This window comes from Bemisia tabaci, chromosome 1, assembly GCF_918797505.1.
Source record: "Bemisia tabaci chromosome 1, PGI_BMITA_v3".
Classification (NCBI taxonomy): domain Eukaryota; kingdom Metazoa; phylum Arthropoda; class Insecta; order Hemiptera; family Aleyrodidae; genus Bemisia; species Bemisia tabaci.
In genome coordinates, this window is record NC_092793.1 from 59,737,761 (window position 1) to 59,752,879 (window position 15,119).

The following is a 15,119-nucleotide window of genomic DNA, read 5'->3' on the forward strand; positions in this document are numbered from 1 at the left end:
GTCACAATAATTTCGATATTCTTTCTTCTCTTTTCCTCTTTTCCTTTTTGTGAAAATATTAAAGTATTTTCTTAGCTCAAGTCCACGCCTCATTAATATTAGTAAAATTGCCGTATTTGAGCTATTTTTTCTTCTCCTGACAATAATTGAGGAAGTAAATACAATTATTACAAATGGTCAGGTTGAGGCTTCGTTCAAAAGTGCGTTTTAATTTGAGTAACTTTTCATTTTTACAACAACGGCGATGCAATCGTTGTGGGCCATTTACGTTGAAAAATATATCGCAAACGAAATGTGCACTATCTGGCCGTAAAGGTCTTTAAATAAAGTTTGGTTTGACGAGAGTGATAGGGATGACAGGCAGTTGCTTATATTTAACGAAATTAAAAGCAATAAAGTACGCCGAGGCCTAGCAGTTGGGGGTGCTGCGAGTTGGTAGGCGCGGGCAAATATTTATACGGGGAAATATCGCATTCAACAGAAACGGAAGCAAAACAAATAAGATAATTACATTAAACGGATCTCACGCATCGTTGCCAAATTATCTTGAAAAGAATCCAACTATTCTACAAAATACGGACGCAACTCATACCATCAATAACACCATGAAAAATGTGCCATCCACTAATTTCCACCTCGAGGTTCACTAGTCTCTCTCTTTTTTACTGCGCAGTTTTGTTGGTTGCCAAAAAATTATCTACTAAACCGGGTGTTTGTTGGGTTTTACACCCCTTTGCGCAACACAAATGTACACTCACACACAAAAGAGGCAATTAATAGAGCAAAGATCCTGAAAATGAACATTCATAGATGACAAGTGACAAAGATTTAACCGTAAAGCTTACCGTAAAACCGTAAAGATTTCATGAGAGCAACCTGATTTTCATAGATTTTGACCACATTTTAATCAGTTTTTCCTAACTTTTGCCGGAAAGAAAATGAAGTTATATGGAACTCACTCCTAACTTTACAATCTGTGTACGAAAGCACATTTTGTAACATTTTGCTTCGAGGAGTATACTACAACAAGATATCATTTGATAGACGAGCCACCCTGATTTTTTACATCGCCACGCAAAACTAAAAATGGCCGGCATCTTGTGACACAGTTCCTTGAATAAAACCAAACTATGAAAGTAGGTAGGTACCGCTACATATTAAGCTGAACCTAATCAAAAGTACACAAACGACTGATTGCGTTGGACGCACAGGTCGAAAGACAGTATGTGGGGTTTTTTCAGTCAACGTGCGTTATGAGTTCAGCATAATGCTGATATTTCAATACAGAGGGAAAAAGCTCACACAAAAGCAGCTCGGAGAGGTCGTGAAAACCAGCCCGAGACTTGGGGAAGCGGTCGCAACTTGCGCCATCTAGTGAGCGATTATCCAAACAACTCTGCATAAGCCTTAGGAAGGCAGTTTTACATGTTTTACACAAACTCTTGTTACTAGTGTTGTATTAAACAGCGTATCTCTTTGAGAGAAAATTGTGCTTGTGTGTGAGCTCGCTCCTTCTGTATTGATATATCAGCTTTATGCTGAATTTTTAACGCACGTTGGCTAAAAAATTCCAACATAATAATCAAAAGTAGGAAGGAGAGGATATGTCGGGAAAATAGCGACTCATGTTGTTTGATTTCAATCGAGAAAGTGTTGTATGACGGCGGTCATTTTCAGCAATCTAGAGAAGGACGTTGAGTGTTTATTTCTTTTTAAGGGAGCGTGTCACATGATGGCGACCGTTTTCAGTTCTGTGTGAAGTTGTGCAATCTGGATCGAATCATGTCTTTGGCGTTGTGCTTTCTGAAGCATGATACTCAAACATTCACAAGTTTCCGACGCAGATGATAAAGTTAGGGGTGACTTTTAGACTCTCCCGATGTGCTCGCCGTGATTCTTCAGCCTCATTTCATGATTACACACTCTCCTTCTCGCTCCAGTGGAAGTTCGAAACCCATTCGGTTCTCTCGTGCGATGTGGCACTAATGGGTCGTATTCGCGGCGGTTCCGCCCGTGGCTGCGGGGACAGAGCGATGAGAAATCGGGGGGGGGGGGGGGGGGCGTCCGAGCGAGGTCCGGTTGACGAGATGGTGGAATATATTTCCAGCGTCCAGCTTTGTTTATCTTGCTCCGCAACAATGCGCGCGGGCGGCCGCGCCGCTTGCCGCAGACAAACGCGGCCGGTTACCGCGAATATTTTCAGGACGAGCGATGTCCAACACGGCCGGACCACCGCAATTTTACCGCAGGCTTACCCGCTTTATATAGACATCAATGGACGATCCGCGATCAATTGAGCGTCATCGATTTCCTCAGAGCGGGAAGAGTGAAAAAAGAGAAACTGGACTCGGACACTGTTTGGCATGGTCACTGGCCAGGGCCAGGGCCGGATTTACCTATTTACCGCCCATGGGCCGCCTGTATTTTGCCGCCCCCTTCTCATTCGTTTCGAAACATCGATACAAACCATCAAGAGAACGTGCCGGAAGAGGAGGGGTGCATAAGACGCGTTAACTCGTGTTGGGCACATTTTTTGTGAAAGCCCTGTCAACCTTGGCAAAATTTTACGGAACTTTGCGCGAAAATTAAGTTCCGTAAAAATGTTTCTGTATGGACGAGGCCTTTCATTTTTAAGAAAAGAACGAAAAAATTATGAAAGTATAAACATGAATGTGGTTTAATGATTTAAATTCCCGCCGCCGCGCCAACCGCACTGTGTTTGGCGCAATGCGTGAAGTATTCATGCAGTCTTGTAGGCGCTATGCGTTTCACGCCGACCGCTGCTGACCTCACTTGACGCAATGCGTGAAGTATTCATGCAGTCTTGTAGGCACTATGAGTTTCACGCCAACCGCTGCTGACCGCAATGCGTGAAGTATTCATGGAGTCTTGTTGGCGCTAATGTGTGTTTCATGCTGACCGCCGCGCCGAGGGCTTCTCCTTTCCATCTCAAGTCCTCGTCATCATTGCTCTCTGCGCCGCGCCGCGCGCTCCAGGCCAAATTGCGTGTTCGGTTTCTCTCTCAACTAGACGAATGAAAGGCACTGTATCACCGAAAGACGAACAAATTAGAAATTACTATACTTAAACTCTCAGGAAATGAGAGATTCTTTCGTCTTTTCTCTTTTGTTGTTTTTTTCTGAATCAGATTTTTTTCTTGATACCTACATTTGAAAAAATCACAACATATGCCGCTCCTAAAGCTGCCATGGGCCGCGGCTCATGTGGCCACTCCTAAAATCCGGCCCTGGCCAGGACTGAAGAACAATACCGCCTATAAATGATCATTTTGGCAAAAACGAGTTGGCGACTCTTTTGGAAAGTCACACTTTCTAAGGTGTTTTTTGGGGAAAAACCCCGTAAAAGTCTAAGAGTTCGTCAAAACCTCCATATCAAACCAACTCCAAAAATTGGCCGCGCCGCGCCATATGAACATTCAAGAGTTGCCAGATTCCCTTCGATAAAATGTTCGTCTTTGAGGAAAGATATGGATATCTTCCCTGTAAAGTAGGACTTTTCAATGGAATTGCTATCATAATTACATGATAAACTGGAAGAAAAATATTCATAAGGTTACCAGGAAATTCGTGTTTTATCAAAGGAAATTTGACAACGCCTGAAGGTTCATACGGCGTTCTTCCCTAGCTCGGCAGAATTGCCCGACGGCGGGAATCGCAATACAAAGATCGGCCGGGGGTCGGGGTCCCCCTTAAATAATAGACTTCGGCAGATGAGAGCAATCAGCATATCGCAGGCTAACGAACAATACTGCCGAACTGACGATTTTGGCAAAAAAGAATCAGCGACCTTGCCACATTCTAATGTATAAAATACGTGAGCTGATGCGTTCAGTTTCTTTCCAATCCCCTGTAGAATAGCGCTTCAATGATGCTGTAGTGTATGAAAAAATCGCAAATCTAACCTTAACATTACAAAAATGACGAGGTTTTCTCCTCGCTCTGCAAAATCGTCAGTTTGTAGGTGGGCGGTATTATTCTTTAGTCGTCGATATATCGTTTGAAGGGTAAAATATCGGGTCAAGTTAAAACGTTAACAATTTATTTTTCCTCTATTTTTTCATAATCAGATCTTCCACCCTACCTAATATGATAACAAATGTAAATTATGTTGAATCAATTGAATTTTCCGGAAAGTTCTTTTCCTGTGCCGTCTCATTTTGTCGTCTCCCGGACGAAGAAACATAACTGCATTCCGAGGCTGCCAAATTGACTCAATTAATTAATTAATTAATTATACAAAAATATACCCGAGCAATTTATCCCAACTTTTTTGTATTTTTGCCTGAAATGTGAGGAAAAATCCGTGAAATTTCGAGTTAGAAATTCTCAAGATTCTCTTGGTTAACATTCAATTTACGAGGGGAAATTTAGCAACATCGAAATGGAGTTGCGCTCTTCCGTGAAGGAAACGACGATTTCTGAGACATCTCGGAGTGTCGGTGAGAAAAAACAGGAGGTAAGAAACAAAAAAAGAAAGCTGTAAATAATTTTTAGCACCATAAAAGAGCCGGAAAGCACGAGTATAACTGATAAGAGTGAAGACGGCGGAGTCTTGAAAGCTCTTGAGCGGGAGTCCTTGGAGATTTAATTGTGGAGTTCTGCGAACGTTTAATATGCTTCAGTTAGCCAACTACGCCTTCATCTTATCGTTGACTAAACACAAGTCACCTCTTTGACGTCAGGAGATTCGAAACTCTGAATGTTTCTGAGAATTTTTGTAATTACTTATACTTCAACTTAAAAAAGACATCGGAAGAAGGAGGGGTCATTGCTGGTGACTGAAGATTAGCCTCTCGAGGTTATTTGTATTGTTGAACCCGAGATGTGGTATTTGATCAAAATCGGTGGCAACAGAGCGCGATGTATTATCGAGATCAGTAGTATATATTAAGATGTATACAATGAACACAAAATACAGGGTCAAGGCTGAAAAAACACATGGATTAAAATCGGGACATTAAGATGTATGTATGCATTACCAGACCACGTGACTCGTTATCGGTGTTTAGAAATCTCCGCTTTCATTTAATTGTTTGAAAAAAGAACAAATCAGAATTAATCTTTAAAGTTTTCACAGGATTTTCTTTGCACAGATAAGAAATACACTGGAAAAAAAAACACATTGGATCTAGAATCTAGACTCTTAAAAACATCAATAGAGAAAATATACTCTTGATTCGATCAGATTTAAGCTTGAATCAAGAACCAAGCCTCTTAATTTGAGCGGATTTCCTTTTGATTTAAGCTTAAATCTGATTGAATCAAGAACCAAGCCTCTTAATTTGAGCGGATTTCCTTTTGATTTAAGCTTAAATCTGATTGAATCAAGAGTCCTTTTTCTTGTCAACGTTTTCAAGAGTTTGGACTCTAGATCGAATGTTTTTTTTTTTTTTTTTTTTTTTTTTTTTTTTTTTTTTTTTTTTTCCAGTGTATCTCGTAAGTTTTGTAAGTTGTCTGTCCTTTCGGCCCCAAGAGCTCCATATTTGGACATGCCCGTACTCTCCCTGGGTACTCTAATTTGGGGTAGCACCACAATTTTAGGGAATAAACGCTAAAAATAATTTCCGTATTTATTTTTCTAGTTGCAATATGGCGTTTCTGGCATTTCACGAGGAGAGAGACTGAGAAATTGAAAATCAGCAACTCATGTAGGAGCTGCGTTGATCCGAACGGACGATGGGACTCGAATCGATCGGTAACGGGGTACTCACTGCCCGGGGGTGGAGCGCGCTGCACTCTTTACTTTATCCGCGTTTTACATCGGTCCGGTCGTGTCGCGCCGCACATTGGATCGAGTCAATAAGAGAGGTTGGACAAAATTTGGAAACTTTAAACGCTTATAACTCCGTTTGTACCAAACTATAAGGTTCTGAAAGTGGGTTCTTCGTGAAATTTTCCAACAGGGTGTCTAGCATCAGGAAAAAACCGGAAAATATCAGGAATATTGGCCGATCCGGAAAAAATCAGGAAAATACTAGGAGAATCGGAAAAATTGGACGTTATATCAGGAATTTTTCTTACGCAAATCTCCTTAGCGGAGAAAGTCTTACTGCCTTTTGCCTACCGTGCCAGGAGTCGAGAAAAATCAGGAAAATATCAGGAATTTCCAAAATGAAAAAATTAGGAATTTTTTATAAAATATCAGGAAAAATCAGGAAAAAATCAGGATTTTTCAAAATTAAAAGAATACTAGCCACCCTGAATCCAAAAGCGGCTTTAGTAAAAAATTTCATGTCCGACCTCTCTGTTTAACTCGAGCCATTGCACGCCGCACTGCGCGCTCCATCCTGATGCGTCCAGGCGAGCGAGCTGTGAAAAACGTGCTCAATTAGAGATCGGAGGGACGAATGACGATTGGCGAACGGATGCAGCGCGCATTGTATCGAGGTGATGAAAGAGGCTTCGGAAGCCGCCCGCCGGGAGGGTGGCGGGTGACGTCCAGGGGGTTGTTTTGATTCATTCGGGCTTAGCCACGTCGAATGAATGCGGGGGGACCGCTCACCGCTCGCACTCGGATTGGGCAAGCGCACCCGGCGATCGTTTAAAAACCACGTCCGATTTCCCCCGTTGCGGGCTGCATACGTCCACGTTCATCTCCATTCCCAAATCACAACTCACAATTCACGGATACAGAAGAGTCCTTAACAGACTCTTTGAGTGCAACTCTCAGAAGGCCCACAGTAAGAAAATCAGAAGGAGGAGAAAGAAATTAGGCGAATTTTAAGTTTGAATTTCAGGAAATCACTGGTAAAAAAAAAACCTCTTGGTTCAAGAGTGCAGTTTCTTCTCGCCGGATTTAAGAGTCTAGACTCTTGTTTCAAGCGAATTTTGAATTGAATCAATGCAAAATCCGCTTGAAACAAGAGTTCAAGACTCTTAAATCCGGCGACAAGAAACTGCACTCTTAAGTTAATGCACCGCGGCATTGGTCCAAGAGGTTTTTTTTACCGGTGAAACCTCGTGTTGACTCAATCTCGAGATTCTGTGAAATCTAAAAAAAAAAAGGTTTTTGAAAAATACACAGTAGATTCTGAGAAAAGGGAAATCAAAGTTGACTGAATACCATGGGGCAGTATAGGCTCAGTGGCGAGACGTGAATGATCGATTATCGCGATATTGTCCCATTTGAAGCTGTGGTAAAGAATCGATTATTAGGGTGTTCGTCGCGAAAAATCTGTTTATCGATTCTTTTCCATAGGTTTAAATGGCAGATCAATCTATAAATCGCAAAGCACGCCACCGCGCGTGGCGACCCTTTACCGTGTCACTGAGGTAACTTTCCAGGAAGAGTACAGACAGATCGGTTCGTGGAGGCCTTAGGAGCCAAAAGGGCAGCTACTTTCCTCACACGAGGGATCCGAAATAGACGTTGCTAGCTTTCACATTCAGATCGGAAACTTAGCAGATGACCGTTTTTGGGGCACGTGAAAATTGTATCCCATTGAGTAAAACCCTAGGATGCTGCTAAATTTTCATTTGGCATAATGGATAGTATTCGATAGTGTTCGATGTATCGTTTGGTTCATATATCAAAAAAACATAACCCTAAACAAAAATTTTACGACTTAAGTTAGAAAAGCTGAAAAAGAGGAAATTCCTGAGAATTTCACTTTTAATTGCCATATAGCACTCATACGAATCAAAAATCTATCATAGGAACCCGTTCCCACAGATTTTTCGATTGACTTCTAAGGCTACGTTTACATGCTGAACCCACCGATATCACTACAATCTCAGAGATAGACCTGTTTGATGCATCGAAGACGACCCAATAAAGCTTTTTTCTTAGCACACCGTAGAAACCGGGACAAAAATCTTGTTGGCCAGTTTATACGGTCGGCTGAAAGTTGCGGCAAGCTCTCTTATCCGATCCACGCCACTTTTTTATCAATGGTGTGTTTCATTGAGGAACTAATGATGGCTCGATCCTGTTGTATAAAAGTTGAACTTGCGTAAAGCTTAAATTTAGAATATAATGTTTCCGTTTTATGGTCTTTAGAGGTCGTAACTTGGACCATGGACCAACAAGATTCGGGCCCTGATTTTATCCAGTGCAGGAGGGATGTCAATGATCATAATGAAATCTGAGTTGACTTGATTTCAGCGAGCAGCGCTAACTGGGACAGAAGCTCTGAAAGAGTCAATGTCAGTAGGTGCTTCGGTAGTTAATGGAGACGAGACACATTAAAGAAAAGATGATCTTAATGTGAGAGTCGTAAGCACAGGCTTTATAGATCCACCGTTCGGGCTCCAGGTGCTGTTCAAACTTTACAGCAGCGAACCTAACACTAATTGACGGCGTTTGAGTCCAGAAGCGTAAACAGCGGGTCTATAACCACGGCTCGTCTGGCATAGCCGAATTTATTCTAATTGTAGACTGAGCAGCCTAGGTACACACGGCGATTAATATCGGCGATATATCGACGTCAATGGATCGAAATCAAGGCTCTCCATTGGCTTTCGTCTTTCACTCGCGGCGGCCGTGTGTATCTAGGCCTTTAGAACACCAAAAGACGACACAGCTCCTCATCAAAATTTGACACAAAATTCGATGGTCGCAATGGAATCTTCGCAAATCTACAGTTTTTGGCAGGACAAAATCTACGGTTAATGAAACTCAAAAACATTTACTAACTCAATTTTTCGAAAATGTGGGTTGGTTCCTCTCTGATAAAGTCGGTCCCATTTGTGCCTCTTCTTTCGCACTGTGTGGATTTGAAGATCTCCTAAAATCCGAAAAAACGGATTTTTACCGGATATCTGCACTGGAAACAAAACACATTGGATCTAGAGTCTAGACTCTTGAAAACATTGACAAGAAAAAATATTCTTGATTCAATCGGATTTTTGCTTGAATCAAAACGAAATCCGCCTAAATTAAGAGGCTTGGTTCTTGATTTGAGCTAGATTCTGATTGAATCAAGAGTACTTTTTCATGTCGATGTTTTTAACAGTCTGGACTCTAGATCCAGTGTTCTTTCGCACTGTGTCGATTTGAAGATCTACTAAAATCCAATGAAACGGATTTTTACCAGATATATGGCAACGTAATTGTGGCTGAAAGCGACGCAGCAGTGGCGGCAGCGGCAGAGGCGCGGGAATCTGGAGCCTCCGCGATGAAAGAAGGGATTATCCGGAGGAAAACTTTATCCTGTGTTTCCAGTTAATGAGAAATCATTCGATTCCGGTCCGATTCGGTTTTATTAACTTTTAGAACGGGGCTCATTTTTATGATGCTCCGAATCTGCTGTGGTGCTCTTCCTCCCCTCTCTCCTCCTCGCCCCTTTTTACCCAGCGCCCCAGCGTCAGAGCCAAATTTTTCACAAATAAAAAGCTCCATTAAACACACCCAAACGAACTTTTTTCGTCATTACTTCCAGCCTTGATGAGAGACGATATTGTATTATACTCATCATTCTGCCCTTCGCTCTTTTGTCCTTTGCTGAATCTATTGTAGAAACCCGATTCGTTCGCATGTGACCTGCGGTCTTGTCGAAATTTTTTGTAGAATGAAATTATTATAACAACCCATCCTATTTTCCTTCCCTCGCTGTGTTTGTAGCTTTATCGGGTGGATAAGGTTTGAATCGGGATAATTTGATGGATAACACTTTTTATGCAGTGGTTATGCACATTGTATTATTAAAATTCAAATATCCTTTTTATTTTATTTGAATTAGTCTCTTTCACTTTTTTAACGCGCTAATCAAATATTGACGCATTTCCATTTGAACCAATGTTTGAATGGATTCTTGTTTGATTTTTGAAATTTCAAAAATGAGGCCCTCTCAGAGAAGAGGGAAAAAAAATTAATTTTATATTTTGGAGTACTCAGCAATATATTTTACGAAGATTCAAGCAATTTAACGTAATATGATCCATCGTTACAAATACATAAAAAGCAAGAAGGAAGAACTATTGTAAGATTTCTTACAACTGAAATAGATTTTGCAGTCAGAAAATATTTTTTTTTGGTTCACCCTGATTTTACTCCATAGTTTGATGTTGAAAAATTTTGCTTATAGGAATTTGCAGACATAAGATTGTATTTCACATTATAAGTGAGCATCGAGGTACAATAATATTCCAACTCTCTACCACACCCAAACATTGGTAGTTATTATGTACGTTACAGTTTACTCTGTGCGCATGAAAATGTATGCAATAGCAGGAGTTGCAAATGGCAAAGAAGCCTGGCACGGCTTGTGCAAGTTTCTGCTGAATGCACAAGAGCCTGAAGAAAGCCGGCACCTTTCTCCTCTTTTTTAAAATTTTTTTTACTTTTTTTTTTTAATTTTTTGTTTTAAATTTTTTTTTTTTTATGGAAGGGCTGTGAGTGTGGATTTCATTTATCTACCAAAGGAATCGATAACAAAAGGAGGTCTATTAACGAGACAACCGAACAATTCGTGATCAGTGGCGTGGCGTGCTTTGCGATATATCGATTGATACGCCACTCAAACCTATGAAAAAAGATCGATTATCAGGAATCGATTCTTTAGCACAGTTTCAAATGGCGATATAACGATAATCGATCATACACGCCTCGCCACTGATCGTGATGTGTTCTCACGCGCAGAACAGTGTCCCTATTGAAATTATTTTTCAAGCGTGAATGTGTAATAGTTTAGAGTTCTTCGTATGACGAACAATTGTTAACGTTGGTTTCTGGTCACAATTGCTAATGTATTTTTTGTCTTTTTCCAGGTGATGATTTAAACGTCATCGAGCCGAGGGCTTGCGGACCTGCCTCATTCTCCAATCGCGTCAAATAAAAGTAAGTTCAAAAGCAGTTTCTTCCATACCTTAATCGTCTTATTTTTATTTTTACTTTGACTTAAGAGAAATTTGAATCAGTGAGAACGAAAACACACCAACTCGAAAAAATTAAAGTGATCTAGACACACACACAAAATTGCACAGGAGGTGAAGAAGTTAATCTGAGAAAAATACTTTTGGTGCCGAACAACACGTCCTTAAGGACACTTTTTAAGTCCAAGTTGGAACAGATATGCTAACTTCAATGTCTCCCATAAAAGTTGCCCATCTTCAATGACAATTTAGCATCGAGTATGTGTATTTTCATTCTCACTGATTCATTTTAAAGCAGGGCCATTTGTTAAAATTATTACATAATATCAACTTTTCGATGGCTAACGAACAATACCGTCCTTCTACAAACTGAAGCTTTTGCACAATGAAGAGAAAGCTTCCCCATTTTTTTAATTATAAGGTTATAATTGCAATTTTTTCATAAATCACAGCGTCATTGCAGCGCTCCCCTGCAGAATTGAGAAGACACTAAAATCATCAGCCTGCGTAATTTATACTGTAGAATTCGGCAAAGTTGCTGATTCATTTTTGCCGAAAGTGTTCCTTAGGTTGTGCTGTTCGTTAGCCCTCTATATGTTCACTCTCCTTGTACTTTGGCCATGGTTTTTGATACACTGGACGTCTGTTGTATAGTGAAGCCAATTTATGAAAAGTGCACTTGCAGTTCTGCTCATTGGGATATTTTTATCCTCAATCAGAAGCCATTATTAGACTTTGTACGCTCTATCATCGTGTGGTGACCTCAATACTGCCGACTTAAGTCATCGATCGATAGTCATCCCTCTCCACTTACAGGGATACTTCATCTTCGACGCAATATATCTAGGCACTCTTTTGGAGAAGCGCGTATGTCAACTATGACCACTAATTTCGAGAAAAACTCGCTTGGAAGTTTTTAATGTTCCACATATAAAACGCTGTTATTCTATGACCGTGCACAGAAAAAGGGTCTGGACTCATTTCTGCCGTGCTAAGGAAGAACACCGCATGAACATTCGAGGGTTGCAATTTTTTATTTTTCAGGAAAGTTATGAATATTTTTCCTTTAAATTTTCAGAATCTTGGGGTAAAATTGTGAACTAAATTTTCTGAAAAATTGGAAGGATAATATTCACAAAACCAGGAAATTCGCGTTTTAATAAAGGAAATTTGGCAACGCCTGAAGGTTCATACGGTGTTCTTCCTTAGCACGGCAGATTTCCCCTCAGGTGGAGCTGTCGCGGTTGTTCTGACATTTATTTTTAGTTGAGCTTCCATTTTTATGCAACGGCACGAGGAGCGATGCTCGAACCAAGCGCTTAGAATTCTGCACCTGTGTTATAAAATCTTTATGGCATAATTCACTCCAATTCATCGTGGAACTTGTTCCAACACGACTGATGACAGTCACTCACCACACGATCATACTTCAAACGTCGTATCCAGAAACAATGAATTTTAGAGACTGTGTGCGTCTATCCTTCCAATAGAGAGAGAATATACACTGGAAAAAAAGTCGCTTGGATCTAGCGAGTCCAGACTCATAAAAACATTGACAAGAAAGAATTCTCTTGATTTAATTGGACTTTTTGCTGTAGTCTGGCGACGTCGAGCAAAATATGAGGCATATTTAATAAAAATGGGTGAACAAAGATTGAAAAAATTATTTCTTACCTTACTCAGCAGGCCAACAGGGATCGTCAGAGTCCAGATTTTTGTCCGTGAATTTTCCATTATCATCTGCGAGCTTATACTTCAACTCCTTCTCAATTCTTGCTGTTTCTTGTTGGCTTTGATTGTTAGTGCAAAGTCTTTAAAAATCACTGACTATGGTCGCATCCAACCGCGAACAGTCATTAGGTCGACGAGGTGCAGAATATCCCATCAGCGCCCTTTTACGTAACTGCCTGCATTAGATGAGCCCTATTGTTTGCATAACTTCATACTTTCTGGGCCCCACGGGAAAACGGGATTTTGCCTTAACGTAAGCAGAGCGATAATCTTAAACTGTTGGATACGCAGGTTCTTTAATGGCACACAGTGAATCGAGTCAATTAGAGAGGTCAGACATGAAGTTTTTGACTAAAACTGTAAATTTTGGTGTTCATTTCGTCACATTTTACATTTCAAGGGGTGCTTTTACAAGGAAATGTCACGAGAAAACTAATGGGACCACTTTTCGAACCTCAAAGTTTTGTATAAACGGAGTTATAAGCGTTTTAAAGTTTTCAAATTTTGTCCGACCTCTCTCATGGACTCTATCCACTGTGCGGCACTTCATCGTCTCGTCCTTGCTCAAGATCACTTCACATACTCCAATGAAGAGAGGGGGGGGGGACTGGGACTGGGGGTGGCGTTCGTTGCTCCAACAGGCTGGGGGTTTCATGGGGCTCCAGTGGCCCGATTTCGGAGAGCACGCCCCTCTTTGTATGTTACGTGGGTGTAATGACACCAACCAGTAAACATCCTCTACCTCGGCTTGTGTTACGTGGGTTTAATGACAAAACCTCCCCTCCTCTCACCTTCATTTCTCCCTGCCATGCCCTCAAAGTGACAGCATCCCATTTTCATGAGATAATCCGTGTTATTCCGACCTCGGAGTATGGTATTTTGATCCGGGAGGCTATTTTCCCAAGACGCATAACACTCAAACTCAACGAGGAATCAACAGCAGAGTTAACGATACGTTAAATTTGTACTCTACTCTTTTTTTCAAATTCTCAACTCTCGCTGTATCGTTTCTACTATGGCACCAGCGAGATGGAAAGACCTAACGATCTTGTGAAAATATTGTCGTTGCCCGGCTTTTTCGGTCGTTACCTGCGTTTTGCGTGGATGTTCGGAACATGAATCTCTCTCCTCATTATATAATCGTTCGTTTTCTTGTCAAACACTTTATTTTGGTGACGGGATGGCGTTGTCTTATCGTTAGATTCAGTATTTTAGCTTCGGTAATTTCACTAAGAAAATGATTGGAAAATTGTGTCCTTTTAATAATAACTAGGGCGCTGGGTGCAGGAAGGACATTTCTTAATGCGATTGCGGTGTGTCATAATCCCCGCAAATTTTAAGAGCTCAGCCGATAGGCAGCGCTTTTTGATTTTGACTTGCCTCTGAGTACTAGTATACTAGTGCTAATGCGTTTAAATGGCGCACCAGCTCATCGATGTGTAGGCTTTTTGGGGGGGGTCCATTTTTAAAGTAAATAAAGCCGTGAAAACTGTATTTTATGCTTTTAACGTAATGCGCAGGTAGTTCCGATCGTTTGTCTATAAGAAAATTTCTTAGCGGTAGAGTAATTCTTATCGAAATTGATCGTTGAACTCAAATGAAGCCTAAAAAAAACGCGCCTGATGAGCTCAGCGGTGAGCTCATTTTCGGGAAACAAAAATACGCGTTTACGGTTTCCTTGGTAACCTTCGTTTGATATCAGCTGATGTTTTATTTCCATTACCCAGCCAAGTCGACGGAGTTTATACTTCCTTTCTTCACTAAATACATTGACTAACACCTGAGCGCTTTTCTAATACGACAGTATTAGAACTTTCCCGCTTGTTTCTTTTATTATAATTAAAGCAAAGTGTGTGAATTTCGCTGAAACTTCAACTGAATTTTCCTTATGATTTTACAGTGCTGAAAACGGAAAATTTCAGAAAATTCACTGAATAGTTTCCTATCTAAAATATAAATTGGCAGTCGAGATTTTAAAACACGGTAACTAAGAAATGTCCCTTCTGTACCCAACGGCTCAATTCATCCATTTTCAATCTATATAAGCATCTTCATTTCCTTTTCCTTCATCAATTCAGAAGTATAAGTATTTGATTAAATATTTTAACCTTTCAACGTCATTGAAACTTTGGGTATGTCTCTGTTGGGGAAAAAACAGAACGCTCTTTCGTCAGCATTTCAGCACACAAAGAGAGGTTAGTACACAGAAAAGTTAAAAAGATCGTGAAAGGCAGATTAGAGTGGGATTTGTTCTCCCGTTGCTTATCAGGAACTTATAAATTATGGATTTTGTGCAAATTTTTAGGCAACGGCTAATCAAACACTCCTGTTTCTATGAGAATAAATGAATGAGGAATAAGAAGTTTTTGTATGCTAATCATTGTTGTTGAAAAATGAAGTGACTGGAAAGGGATTAGTTTTTAAGCAGGACGTTTGGCTGAAACCACCAGGATATAAGAAGGTCTTGCCCTTTCCAACAGTTTTTGCTCCACAAATTCGAAGGGCTCCATAATATCTCTGTTTTATTTTTTCCATTACTTGATTGAAAACTTGATG

The 15,119-nt window shown here is 40.6% G+C and overlaps 1 long non-coding RNA gene across 2 annotated transcripts in view; it reads left to right on the plus strand.

The window, feature by feature from the left end:
* Window positions 1–15,119, plus strand: part of LOC140225481 (uncharacterized) — a 230,387-nt gene that overhangs the window by 132,334 nt on the left and 82,934 nt on the right. For both annotated transcript variants that reach the window (XR_011900563.1, XR_011900564.1), the window contains one exon: window positions 10,728–10,797. This is a non-coding gene — a long non-coding RNA (uncharacterized lncRNA). The remainder of the gene's footprint in view (window positions 1–10,727; window positions 10,798–15,119) is intronic.